This window comes from Stenella coeruleoalba (assembly GCF_951394435.1).
Source record: "Stenella coeruleoalba genome assembly, chromosome: 19".
Taxonomy (NCBI): Eukaryota; Metazoa; Chordata; class Mammalia; order Artiodactyla; family Delphinidae; genus Stenella; species Stenella coeruleoalba.
In genome coordinates, this window is record NC_137165.1 from 13,586,686 (window position 1) to 13,600,174 (window position 13,489).

At 41.8% G+C, this 13,489-nt stretch overlaps 1 protein-coding gene across 1 annotated transcript in view; it reads left to right on the top strand.

The window, feature by feature from the left end:
* The window catches only part of PRPF8 (pre-mRNA processing factor 8), a 36,682-nt gene that overhangs the window by 11,749 nt on the left and 11,444 nt on the right, over window positions 1-13,489 (top strand). The gene's annotated exons all lie outside the window — the stretch shown is intronic.

Consider the following 13,489-nt stretch of genomic DNA (forward strand, 5'->3'; position numbering starts at 1 on the left):
CTTCCCTCCTTTGCTCTCCTTTTTTCCCAACTGTGTCCAGTGTACTAGTCTCCGTGCTTTATGGTACAGCAGCTTAGAGTGTCAAATCACCCCACAGTTGTTTCCTGAGAATTCCCTGTAGGAAATCTATAGCCTACTTCTGTGTAGTTGTGATGATTCTAAGTTAAGGTCAGGGTAGAAATTGGATTTTTAAATTTGAACAAAAATCACCATTTTTGCATTGTCCCCAGGCTTGTTATCCAGGTCATACAGTTCATCTTTTGACCCGTAACATAATGTGCATGTTAAAAAGCAAGTATAATGAGCTATATCTCAGTGTTTATTTCCCCTTCAGTTGTTTCCAAAGGCCCAGCCGAAGGCAGCTGGAATTGAAAAAGAGTAATCTGAGGATTTGTTAACTGTGTGTGCTTAAGTTTCTGCAAGGTTTAAAAAGTCGCCTTGCTCTTTTCTGCTGCCTTCCCGTTCCACTAATGGTGCACATGAATGTCCTAGCTGATACTCTCAAGGGCATCAGTAATGCCAAAAAGAGAGGGAAGTGCTAGGTTGTTATTAGGTTGTGTTCCAAAGTCACTGTCCAGTTTCTAACTGTAATAATGAGGCAGGGTTACACTGGTGAATTTGAAATCATTGATGATCACAGAGTGGGCAAAACTGTGAATTTCACAGGCAAGTTAAACAAGTGATGTGATCAGCCCCGGATTTGCTGTGCAACTCAAAGATCTAGAAAAATAGCAGAATATTCTGCTCTTGCCCTATCAGTTTGGTTTCATGTACTGACAACTCAGCTGGCATTGTGGACCACAAAGAAGCAAGACATAAAAACACACAGGGAGTATTCTTTTTCTAGGAACGTTATATATACATAGAAATAAAATGCCTCAGTGGATTAAAAAAAAATCGCGTCATCCTGGTTTCTCTTAGAATAACTCTTAGTTGTAACATTTTCTCTCCTTCTGGCCTTCATATCCCTTTAAATATGCAGCATATAAAGAAGGTTTCCAATTTTTTAATAATAGTTCTGTTAAGGATACTATATTTTGCGGTACACGGGCCTCTCACTATTGTGGCCTCTCCCGTTGCAGAGCACAGGCTCTGGACGCGCAGGCTCAGCGGCCATGGCTCACGGGCCCAGCCAGTCCGCGGCATGTGGAATATTCCTGGACCGGGGCACGAACCCGTGTCCCCTGCATCGGCAGGCGGACTCTCAACCACTGCGCCACCAGGGAAGCCCAAGGACACATTTTTTTTATCTTAATATTCCTTACCTCAAGTCCCTCATGATACTTTTTTTTTTGAGTATAGTGCAGGGAAAAAGTGTTTTGTCTTTTTAGGTTGGTTTATATTGTCCAAGAGTCAGATAACAGGAATTGTGTAACTCATTCATTGCATTTGTTGATAGCCACTGTGTTCAAGGCGTTACACACACACTACATGTGACATACAGTCTCTGCCTTCCAAGAGCTCACTACCTAGTTGGAGAGACAATGCATAGTCAAGAGAACTACAGTACAATGTGTTTATAGCTCTTGTGTTACTTGGGAATCTGTGAGAATCCTCAGGTTCATGACTGTAGCCCAGTCTGGGAGAGGAAGAGAGAAAGACTTCCTGAAAGAAATAACATGTGAGAGGCAGGTGAGGGAGAGCATTCTTTCAGCCAGAGGTATGAAGAGGTAGCCAGCGTGGTACATGTGAGGCCATAAAAAGTTTGGGTTTACAGCAATAAAACTGTGGAGGAGATGGAGGCTGGGTAGGTAAGCAGAGCTAGATCATGGAGGGCATCGCCTGCCTTGTTAAGAATCCCATAAGAGTCCCAGGGGACTTCCCTGGCAGTCCAGTGGTTAAGACTCTGGGCTCCCAATTCAGGGGACACAGGTTCGATCCCTGGTTGGGGAACTAAGATCCCACGTGCCGCATGGCGTGGCCAAAAATAAAATTCCATAAGGGTCTTGAGCATGGGAGTGACTTTTTCAGATTTCCGTTCCGTGTTAGGTGGTTCACTCGTGCAGCTGTGGGGAAGATGGATTCAGAAGAGGAGGAGGAAAGATGAGGTTTGGGGACTACTGCTGAAGTCCAGATAGAGATGATGAGAACCGTGAACGTACGCAGAGGGGAACAGATTGGATAAATAGTAGATACAGTCAGCAGAGCTTCATTTTGGTGAAATGCCAGAGGGAAAGGAAGTCAAAATAACATTCAGTTTGTGGCATGGGTGGCTAGGTGAATGTTGGTGCCATCAGCTGGAAGACTGCAGAAAGAAGAGCAGGTTTAGGAGAGAAGATAAATGAACTCAGTTTAGGATATGAAAAGTTTGACATTCCTGAGAACATCCAGATAGAGGTTCCAGCGGGCACTTATTTGTATCGTATTTCTTCAGTTCCAAAATACATATATGGGTGTGTGTATTTAGTGGTACCTCTTAGATTTGATGAAAAGCATTATGAGTTTGAAGCTCCAGGGAGAGAAATGAGAAGAGAAAGTAAGAGCGACTAGGGGCAACTTAGAGGTTCCTATAGGATGTCCAAGTGGAGATAACTTTGGAATCTGAAGCTTAGGGAAGATGTCTGGGTTGCAAATATAGATTTAGGGGTCAATATGAAGGAGATGGTTGAAAACTCAAGAGTGAGCAAGATTATCTGGGGAAATTGTAAGGAGTGAGAAGAGCAGAGGGGTGAGTTTGGAACCGTAGGGAACACTGAGCAGCATGGCCAGACTGGGAGAGCGCCGGGCCATGGATGCCAAGCCTGTCAGGAATTGGGATGGGCACTTAACAGTGTCAGTTGCCTAAGTGTGTTTCAGTCAGATAAGGCCCGAAGTATCCATTGGATTTGGCAGTCAGGATGTCATGGATGACCTTAGCAAGAGCTGTTTCAGGAATATGGGGATAAATGCCAGATTGCAGTGGGTGAGGGTTTATGGGAAGTGAGGGAGTGGAGACGGCAAGGACTGTCAGTTTGCCAGAGCAGGAGGAGGAGGAGGAGGGACATTAGACGCCACCTAGAGGGAGATAGAAGTCAAGGCAGGTATTTTAAAATGGGAGTGATGGGAGTATGTGTACAGTAAGGAGCCAGTAGCGGTTCAGAGTGCAGCAGAGAATCCTGGTAGGTGATGGAACGGTGTCTGCTCCGCAGGGATAGAGTAAAGGGAAAACAGAGGGAAGCATCCTCTGAACCTAGTAGAAAGAGGTCTGCATAGTTGTGAATATAGATAAGTTTAGTGGGAAGTTATAACAAACCTTGCATTTTTCAGCTTCACCTGGGCTGGAGTGAGGGGCAGGGGGTGCTGGACTTGAGCACAGTGGTGAGGGTGGGATTCGATTGTTGAAGAAACTGCACTGAGGGTTTTAAGAGAGTGAAGACAACTGAGAGTGAGTGTGGGCTCTTCCCAGAACTTTTCAGCTTCTCAAGCTCTCAGCAACGGGCTGGAGAAGGTGGATAGATTGTAGTGCTGATTTAGGACTAGGGTTTTGCCAGAGGGCTGTTGTGGAGTGGTAAGGGGCTGGATGCAGGGGAATCAAGGGTGCTAGCCCCTATTGGAATCCTGGATATTGGGAGGGAGAGAAGGAAGAGACCAGAAGAGGCCAGTGGCCTTGGGAAAAAATACAGGGATCAAAGGAATATATGTATGAGAGGTAAGAGCCTGAGTAAAGGAGGACTGTCAGAGGTCAGGTAGGCAGTTTAATATAGTCCTTAGAATAATGGGTTCTGGAGTCAGACTAGGTTTAGTCATAGCTCTACCACATTACTCTTGGGATCTGGGTTAAGTCACCCACCCACTCTGGGCCTTAGTTCCCTCATCCATAAAATGGGGGTACTGATATGCTAGCTAGCTCAGAGAGCTTTTGCGAGAAATGATGCTTATAATAAGCTATATTACTCAACAGATTTTGTAATAAATGTTGTCGTTGATTAGAGGCATCTCAGAGATTATGATCAGGTAGTACAGTATTGGAATTTGTTTCCTGAGGTGTGTTAAGGTAAAGCAGTTCTTGTAATAAAATTTCTTGGTCCTCCAAGGTTGATAATAGAAGGGAAATCTCCAGTAGGGCTAGAGGTGGCTGGACCTTATGGCGCTATTCTTGTCCTTCCCCCCAGACTCACTTGTAGTTATTACTGATGGGGGCACTTTAGGTGCTACCCCCATTCTTGCTTTATGTACATGCAGTGCAGTAGCCCAGGCTTCGAGCCAGGACTCCTTCAGTCCTAGTAGTAGCTATGAAATAAGACTGGAACATTTAAACAAGACTTTGATATGGGCCAGGAATAACAGAAGGAAAATAGAAATGCACCACATTAGATCATATGACTTACAAGGTGCAGCCTACTTAGCTTTAGCTTATGAAGGACTGTAAGGCCACCTTCCTGCTGAGTTCCCTGTCTTCCCACAAACAGCATTCTCTCTGTCCTTCTCCAGGGAATCCCTTTAAGCATGTGTAGATGACTTAAAGTCTAAAGCCAAGAGGAAAAGAACATCTTTGCCTGGCAGTAGATGTATTTCTCTGTTCTTGTTTTGTTTTGACTTTCATTTTACATTATTTATTTTTTGAAAACTTTGATTTTTTAGAGCACTTTTAGATTTATAATAAAATTGAGAGGAAGGCACAGATTTCCCATTAACCCCTGCCCCCACATGTGCAGAGCCTCCTCCATTATCAACATTACTCACCAGAGTGGTACATTTTTTTTTTACCAAGGATGAGCCTACATCGACACATCATAACCACCCAAAGTCCTTAGTTTACCTTAGGGTTCACTCTTGGTGGTATATATTCTGTGGGTTTGGGCAAATGTATAAGAACACATATCCATCATTAAAATATCATAGAGAGTATTTTTGCTGCCCTAAAAGTCCTCTGTTCTCTGCCTGTTCATCTCCCCTGCCCCAGCTATGTGTTTAGTTTTAGATGGAAAAAATTTGTTGTCTAATGTACCATGGTTCAAAAGGACACAGTAAAAGTTCCCATTAATTTTTTACCAGTTACGTTTTCACTTACAGTAAAAAGAAATTAAATACTAACAGAACCCAGAAAACACCCAGAATCCCATCATCCTAACATCAGTTTTATTTTCCACATTCCCATCCAAGTTGGTCATGTGCCATGATGGGCAGGTTATGTGAATTGAATTTGTTTTTTTTATGAAGACTTAATCTGTGTGAAGTTCTTACCATGGTACCTAGTACATGGAATCACTCAGTGTTATTCTCTTTCTTGCCTCCCCTCATCCCCAGGAACTTCTGCTATTCTTAAAGGAATGTGATAACTCCTTGGGAATTCATACTTACTCCCTAATGGGAATAAAGCACCAGTAACTGCAGCAGAACTGGAGTGTTCTGTGATACAAACCATGCAGCTTGTGATTCAAAGGACCAAATACAGTCAGAGAACTTACTAAGACTCGGAGTTGTCTTACTGAAGTCTATTTGCTTTATTCCCAGATCTAGCCCATTCTGGTCCCCAGCTCTCCGCTCTCGTTGCTATAGGTCTGTTGCCTTGGTTGTCTCATCCTGAGCACAAGCTAGATGCTCCGTTTTGCTTTTGTGATTTGATTCAGGCTGTTACCTCATCCAGGAGTCACTTCATCCTGCCTGTCTGAATACTATTTGCTCAAGGCTAATTCCTGTGATAACTCCAGCCAATGTGATCTTTCACTTCAAGAATTGCCTAGCAAACGTATTCCTTACCTTAAAGTGTTGATTATATCGTTTGGTATTTTGTGGTTGCTCTCTTTTTCAAAGATTGATCTTTTGGTTTCACTGACTTTTTTTTAAATTTAATTAATTTATTTTTGGCTGTGTTGGGTCTTTGTTGCTACGCGTGGGCTTTCTCTAGTTGCAGTGAGCGGGGGCTACTCTTCATTGCGGTGTGCGGGCTTCTCATTGCAGTGGCTTCTCTTGTTGCGGACCATGGGCTCTAGGTACGTGGGCCTCAGTAGTTGTGACGCATGGGCTTAGTTGCTCTGCGACATGTGGGATCTTCCCGGACCAGGGCTCGAACCCGTGTCCCCTGCATTGGCAGACGGATTCTCAACCGCCACCAGGGAAGCCCAGTTTCATTGATTTTTATTTTTCTCTTTTCTATTTCATTGAGTCTGCTCTTTTGCTTACTTTGGGTTTAATTTGCTGTTAGTTTTCTAGTTTGTTAAGGTAAAAGGTTAGATGATGACAATTTTGGACCTTTCATTTTTTTTTTTTTTTTTTTTTTTTGCGGTATGCGGGCCTCTCACTGTTGTGGCCTCTCCCGTTGCGGAGCACAGGCTCCGGACGCGCAGGCTCAGTGGCCATGGCTCACGGGCGCAGCCGCTCTGCGGCATGTGGGATCTTCCCAGACTGGGGCACGAACCCGTGTCCCCTGCATCAGCAGGCAGACTCTCAACCACTGCGCCACCAGGGAAGCCCTGGACCTTTCATTTTAATAGAAATATTCAGTGCTGAAAAATCTCCTTTTAATAAAAGCACTGCTTTAGCTGCATCCCTCAAGTTTTTTTTTTTTAATTAATTTATTTTTTATTTATTTATTTTTGCCTGTGTTGGGTCTTCGTTGCTGCGTGCCGACTTTCTCTAGTTGCGGCGAGTGGGGGCTACTCTTCATTGAGGTGCCCAGGTTTCTCATTGCGGTGGCTTCTCTTGTTGCGGAGCACAGGATCTAGGCACGCGAGCTTCAGTAGTTGTGGTACGGGGGTTCAGTAGTTGTGGCTCGTGGGTTCTGGAGCGCAGCCTCAGTAGTTGTGGCACAGGGGCTTAGTTGCTCTGTGGCATGTGGGATATTCCTGGACCAGGGCTCAAACCCATGTCCCCTGCATTGGCAGGTGGATTCTTAACCACTGTGCCACCAGGGAAGCCCTGTATCCCTCAAATTTTGATAAGTTTTCATTTTCATTCAGTTAAAAATGTTTTCTAATTTCCCTTGTGAGTTCTTTTTTTGTCGTTTTTTTTTTTTACTCAAATTATATATGTATTTTTAAATTTTATTTATTTATTTGGCTGCATCAGGTCTTAGTTGCGGCACGCAGGGTCTTCAGTCATGGCATGCAGGATCTTTCAGTTGCAGCATGCGAACTCTTAGTTGCGGCATGAATGTGAGGTCTAGTTCCCTGACAAGGGATCAAACCCGGGCCCCCTGCACTGGGAGCGTGGGGTCCTAGCGACTGGACCACCAGGGAAGTCCCTCTCTTATGAGTTCTTATTTTACCCATAGGTTACTTAGAAGTATGTTGTTTAATTTTCAAATATTATTTGAGGGGTTTTCCAGGTGTTTTTCTTCTATTAGTATCTAGTTTAATTCCATTATGGTCAGAAAACACTCTTTAGGATCTTAGTTTTCTCAAGTGTATTTAGACTTGTTTTATGGTTGAGCATATATAGTGACTGCCTTCTCGTGTACTGGAGAAAGAATCTGTATTCTGCTTTGTTGGGTTTTACAGATGTCATTTAGGTTTAGTCAAGTGATTGTGTTGTTCAAGTCCTTCTATGTCTTTCTTTTTCTTATGTCTATTTCTGTCAATTACCGAGAGAAGATTGTCATAAGTCGTGGATTTATTTCCCTTTTCAGGTTCCTCTTTTTATTTTGGCTTTAGAGACACCATTCACTTTGTTAAAGGCATCCAAGCTTATAACATAAAGACACATGACATTTTTTCAGAAATTTATATCTTTTTTGAGCACAGAAGAACGTCTGAAGTTCAGACTGCTCTGGTAGCTTTTAAATATTTAGTCAAAGTTGGGCAAAGCATGATTGGCTTGGCTTACAGGTGGAAAACCAGGAAAGAGTCGTCAGGAGATTAGCAGGCTTAGGGGATAGGGAGCCATCTCATTGAGACCAAAATGCAAACTGACAAACTTTTTGTCCAAGAACCTGCATATGGGTGATGACCAAGGAGTTGTGCCAGGTGGAATGCTGTATCATGTACCTGAAGATACAGCTAGAATTAGAAATGAACTTTACAACTGATGCACACATAGACATTTCAATAGATAGAAGCAACTCTGTTGACACCCCAGCAAGAAATATGTATTGTTCATACTGTTGGGCATAATTATTTAAGTTTTTTTTGAATCTTATGCTTAAACAGGTCCATGATATTTTGCTTCATATATTTTGAAGCTCTGCTATTAGGTGTATAATACATTTATTATTTTTTTAAAGATTTAATTTTATTTTTTTGCTGCGTTGGGTTTTGTTGCTGTGCGTGCGCTTTCTCTGGTTGCAGCGAGTGGGGTTGCTCTTTGTTGCCGTACACGGGCTTCTCCTCACAGTGGCTTCTCTTGTTGTGGAGCATGGGCTCTAGGCCTGCGGGCTTTAGTTGTGGCATGCGGGCTCCGTAGTTGTGGCGCACGGGCTTAGTTGCTCCATGGCACGTGGGATCTTCCCGGACCAGGGATCAAACCCGTGTCCCCTGCATTGGCAGACAGATTCTTATCCACTGTGCCACCAGGGAAGTCCCTAAGTATGTAGTATATTGTGAATTACTATATCTTCTTAAGGAATTGACTCCTTTATCATCATGAAATATTCCTCTTTATTCCTTGTAATATTCTCTGTTCTGAAGTCTACTTTGTCTGATATCAGTAGTGCCCCTCTAGCTTTGTTTTGTGTGTGCATGGATGTCTTTTTCCATCCTTATACTTTTAATCTGTGTCGTTATAATTAAAGTTAACTTCTTATAGATTGCATTTAATTGGTTCTTGCTTTTTAAATTCAGTTTAACAATCTTTGCCTTACAAATAGTCTAAACACTCCAGTTAAGTTTACTATGACTGTTAATGTCGTTGAGTTTAAATCTGCCATCTCATCCTTTGTTCTTTATTCTGCTTTTTCCTCTTTTCCTGCCTTCTTTTTAATTTATTTTTTAAACAGGAGAAAATCAAACGAAAGTTTCATAACATATATATGTGGGAGAGACCCAGGAAAACTGAGTAACTCATTTTCCTGCCTTCTTTTGGATTGAGTGGGGTTTTGGTATGATTTTAATTTATCTCCACACTTCGCTTATTAACTACACTTCTTTGTTTTTTATTGGTTTCTCTAGGGTTTACAGTATACATCTCTGACTTACTGTGACCACTAGTCTAGTATCACGTTACATATTGTACGAGAACCTTTCAATAATGTACTTTCATTTTCCTCCTCATTTTTTGTAGTGTTTGTGTTTTTTTGTTTTTGTTTTTTTTGGCCACGCCCCACAGCATGCAGGATCTTAGTTCCCTGACCAGGGATCAAACCCGTGCCCCCTGCAATGGAAGTGAGAAGTCTTAACCACTGGATGGCCAGGGAAGTCCCTGTAGTGTTTTTGTTATATGTTTTAACTGTACCTGTATTATAAACACAGTGATACTTTGTTACTGTTTTGGCTTTAAACAGCCTTTTTATCTTTTACAGAAATTACAAAATGAAAAAAAAATGTCTTTTACATTTTACCCACATACTTACTATTTCTGGTGTTCTCCATTACTTTATTAGGTCCAGGTTTCCATCTGGTATTGTTTTCCTTCTGCTTAAAGAATTTCCATTAACATTTCTTGTAGTAAAGGTGTACTGGCAGTGAATACACTCTGCTTTTGTTTGTCAGAAAAAGTGTTTATTTTGCCTTCATTATTTTTTCTGCAGCTTTACAATGTTGTTAATCCCATCTGTACATTTTAAAATTTCAAATATTGTAATTTTTATCTCTAAAAGTTTCATTTGGGTCTTTAACATCTTCTGTTTCTTTCCTCATTATGTTCATGTTTTTCTTTATATACTCAAGCATAATTATAAAACGTTCAATAGCTGTTGTAAGATCTTTGTCTACTAATTCCATCATCTGTTGTTTCCAGGTCTGTTTGTACTGATTGATTTTTCTTCTGTTATTAATTTAGGTAATTTATTTTTCTTCTGTTATTAATTTAGGTAATTTATTCCTGCTTCTTTGTATGCATCCAATATTTGATTGGATGCTAGAAATTGTGTAATTTATATTGATTTATGGATTTTGTTATATTCCTTTAAAGAGTGTTGGGTTGTGTTCTGGTGTACAGTTCAGTAACTTGTGGTTTAGTTTGATCCTTTTGAGGCTTGCTTTTAATTTTAAGCTTCTTAGTTATAGTGAATCCAGAGCACCCTTTCTTCTGGGGCTAATTTATCTCCACTACTAAGTTGATAACTTTCTATGGACTATACCTAATTCCCATTTATTATGAAGTCTCTGTATGGCTGGCGGGGACACAAACTGTTGTCAACCTTATGTGAGCTGTGGGACTTGTTCAGCTTACTGATCTGGTGGTGGTTTTTTCTTTGACCTCGGAGGGTTTTTTTGTTTTGTTTTGTTTTCAACATCTTTATTGGAGTATAATTGCTTTACATTGTTGTGTCAGTTCCTGCTGTATAACAAAAAAATATGAAATGCTTCATGAATTTGCGTGCCATCCTTGCACGGGGGCCATGCTAATCTTCTCTGTATCGTTCCAGTTTTAGTATATGTGCTGCCGAAGCAGGCATGACCTCAGAGTTTTATAGCCTGCAAATGGATCCCTTCATGGGTCTTCAGAGATCTGTCTCTTGTTTTTTTTTTGGTTGCGCTGTGCAGCTTTTGCAGTATCTCAGTTCCCTGACCAGAGATTAACTGGTGCCACAGCAGTGAAAGCCCAGAATCCTAACCACTAGGCCACCAGGGAACTTGCAGATCTCTTTCTCTTTTTTTTGAAGTATGACTGACTTACAATATTATGTTAGTTTCAGGTGAACAATATAGTGATTTGCTCTTTTTACACATTACAAAATGATCGCCAGGATAAGTCTAGTTACTATCTGTCACCACACAAAATTATAATATTCCCTATACTGTACATTACATCCCCGTGACTTACTTGTTTTATAACTGGAAGTTTGTACCTCTTAGTCTCCCTCAACTATTTCACTCATTCCCCCACCCTTCCAAGTATCCGTGTTGTTGCAGATGGCAAGATTTCATTCTTTTTTATGCCTGAGTAATATTTCTGTGTGTGTGTGTATACATACCACATCTCCTTTATCCATTTATCTATCAATAGACATTTAAGTCGCTTCCATATATTGGCTATTTCAAATAATGCTGCAGTGAACATGGGGATGCACACATCTTTTCGAATTAGTGTTTTTGTTTTCTTCGGATAAATACCCAGGAGTAGAATTGCTAGATTGTATGGTTGTTCTATTTTTAATTTTTTGAGGAACTTCCATACTGTTTTTTATAGTGTCTGCACCACTTTACATTCCCATCAGTAGTACGGTAGTACACGAGGGTTCCCTGTTCTCCACATCCTTGTCAACGCTTGTTACTTGTCTTTTTGATAATAGCCATTCTGGCAAGTGTGAGGAGACATCTTGTTGTGGTTTTGATTTGCATTTCCTTTATGATTAGTGATGTTGAGCATCTTTTCATGTGTCTATTGGACATCTTTATATCTTCTCTGGAAAAATGTCTCTTCAGCTCCTCTGCCGAAAAGACATTTTAAATCGTTTTTGTTTTGTTTTTTTTTATGTTGAGTTGTATGAGTTCTTTGTATTGGGTTGGCCAAAAAAGTTCGTTCATAAGATGTTATGGAAAAACCTGAACGAACTTTTTGGCCAACCCAATATTTTGCGTATTAACCCCTTATCAGATATATCATTTGTAAATATCACCTCCTGTTCAGTGGGCTTTCTTTCCATTTTGTTGATAATTTCTTTTGCTGTGCAAAAGCTTTTATTTATTTATTTTTGGCTGTGTTGCGTTTTTGTTGCTGCGTGAGGGCTTTCTCTAGTTGCGTCCAGCGGGGGCTACTCTTCGTTGAGGTGTGCAGGCTTCTCACTGCAGTGGCTTCTCTTGTTGAGGAGCATGGGCTCTAGGTGTGCGGGCTTCAGTAGTTGTGGCTCGTGGGCTGTAGAGCACAGGCCCAGTAGTTGTGGCACACGGGCTTAGTTGCTCCACAGCATGTCGGATCCTCCTGGACCAGGAATCAAACCTGCGTCCCCTGCATTGACAGGCGGATTCTTAACCACTGCGCCACCAGGGAAGCCCCTGTGCAAAACCTTTTTAGTTTGATATAGTCGCATTTCTTTCTTTTTTTTTTTTTTTTTTTTTTTGCGGTACGCGGGCCTCTCACGGTTGTGGCCTCTCCCGTTGCGGAGCACAGGCTCCAGACGCTCAGGCTCAGCGGCCATGGCTCACAGGCACAGCCGCTCTGCGGCATGTGGGATCTTCCCGGACTGGGGCACAAACCTGTGTCCACTGCATCGGCAGGCGGACTCTGAACCACTGTGCCACCAGGGAAGCCCCGTTTGTTTTTTGTTTTGTTTTTCTTTTCTTTTCTTTCTTCATTTTATTTATTTATTCTTTTCCCCATTTCTTAATTTTTTGTTTCCCTTGCCTGAGGAGACATATCCAAAAAAGTATTCCTAAGACTAAGGTCAAAGAGAGTACTGCCTGTGTTTTCTTCTAGGAGTTTTTGGGTTTTTTTAATAAATTTATTTATTTTATTTTTTGCTGCATTGGGTCTTCATTGCTGCGTGCTTTCTCTAGCTGTGAGCGGGGGCTACTCTTCGTTGCAGTGTACGGGCTTCTTGTTGCAGAGCACGGGCTCTAGGCATGCGGGCTTCAGTAGTTGTGGCTCGTGGGCTCTAGAGTGCAGGCTGAGTAGTTGTGATGCACGGGCTTAGTTGCTCCGCGGCATGTGGGATCTTCCTGGACTGGGGCTCGAACCTGTGTTCTCTGCATTGGCAGGCAGATTCTTAACCACTGCGTCACCAGGGAGGTCCCTCTTCTAGGAGTTTTATAGTTTCAGGTCTTACATTTAAATCTTTTATCCATTTTGCCTTTATTTTTTGTGTATGTTGTGAGAAAATCCAGTTTGATTCTTTTGCATTAGCTGTCGCTGTCTTTTCCCCAGTGTATATTCTTGCTTTCTTTGTTGTAGATTAATTGACCATAACAGCATGGGTTTATTTCTGGACTCTCTATTCTGATCCATTGACCTATGGGTTTGTTTTTGTGCCAGTACTATACTGTTTGAGTACCGTAGCTTTGTAATATAGTTTGAAATCAGGAGCTGTGATACTTCCTACTTTGTTCTTTATCAGGATTGTTTTGGCTTTTCAGGGTCTTTTGTGTTTCCATACAAATATTAAAATTATTGGTTCTAGTTCTGTGAAAAATGTCTTTGGTATTTTGATAGGGATTCCATTGAATTTGTAGATGGACTTGAGGGTGTGGTCATTTTAACAATATTTTTTTTTTTTTAATGTATTTATTTTTCGCTGTGTTGGGTCTTTGTTGCTGCACACGGGCTTTCTCTAGTTGCGGCGAGTGGGGGCTGCTCTTCATTGCAGTGCATGGGCTTCTCATTGTGGTGGCTTCTCTTGTTGCAGAGCATGGGCTCTAGGCACATGGGCTCTGTAGTTGTGGCATGTGGGCTCAGTAGTTGTGGCTCGCGGGCTTAGTTGCTCCGTGGCATGTGGGATCTTCCCAGACCAGGACTCGAAGCCATGTCCCCTGCAGTG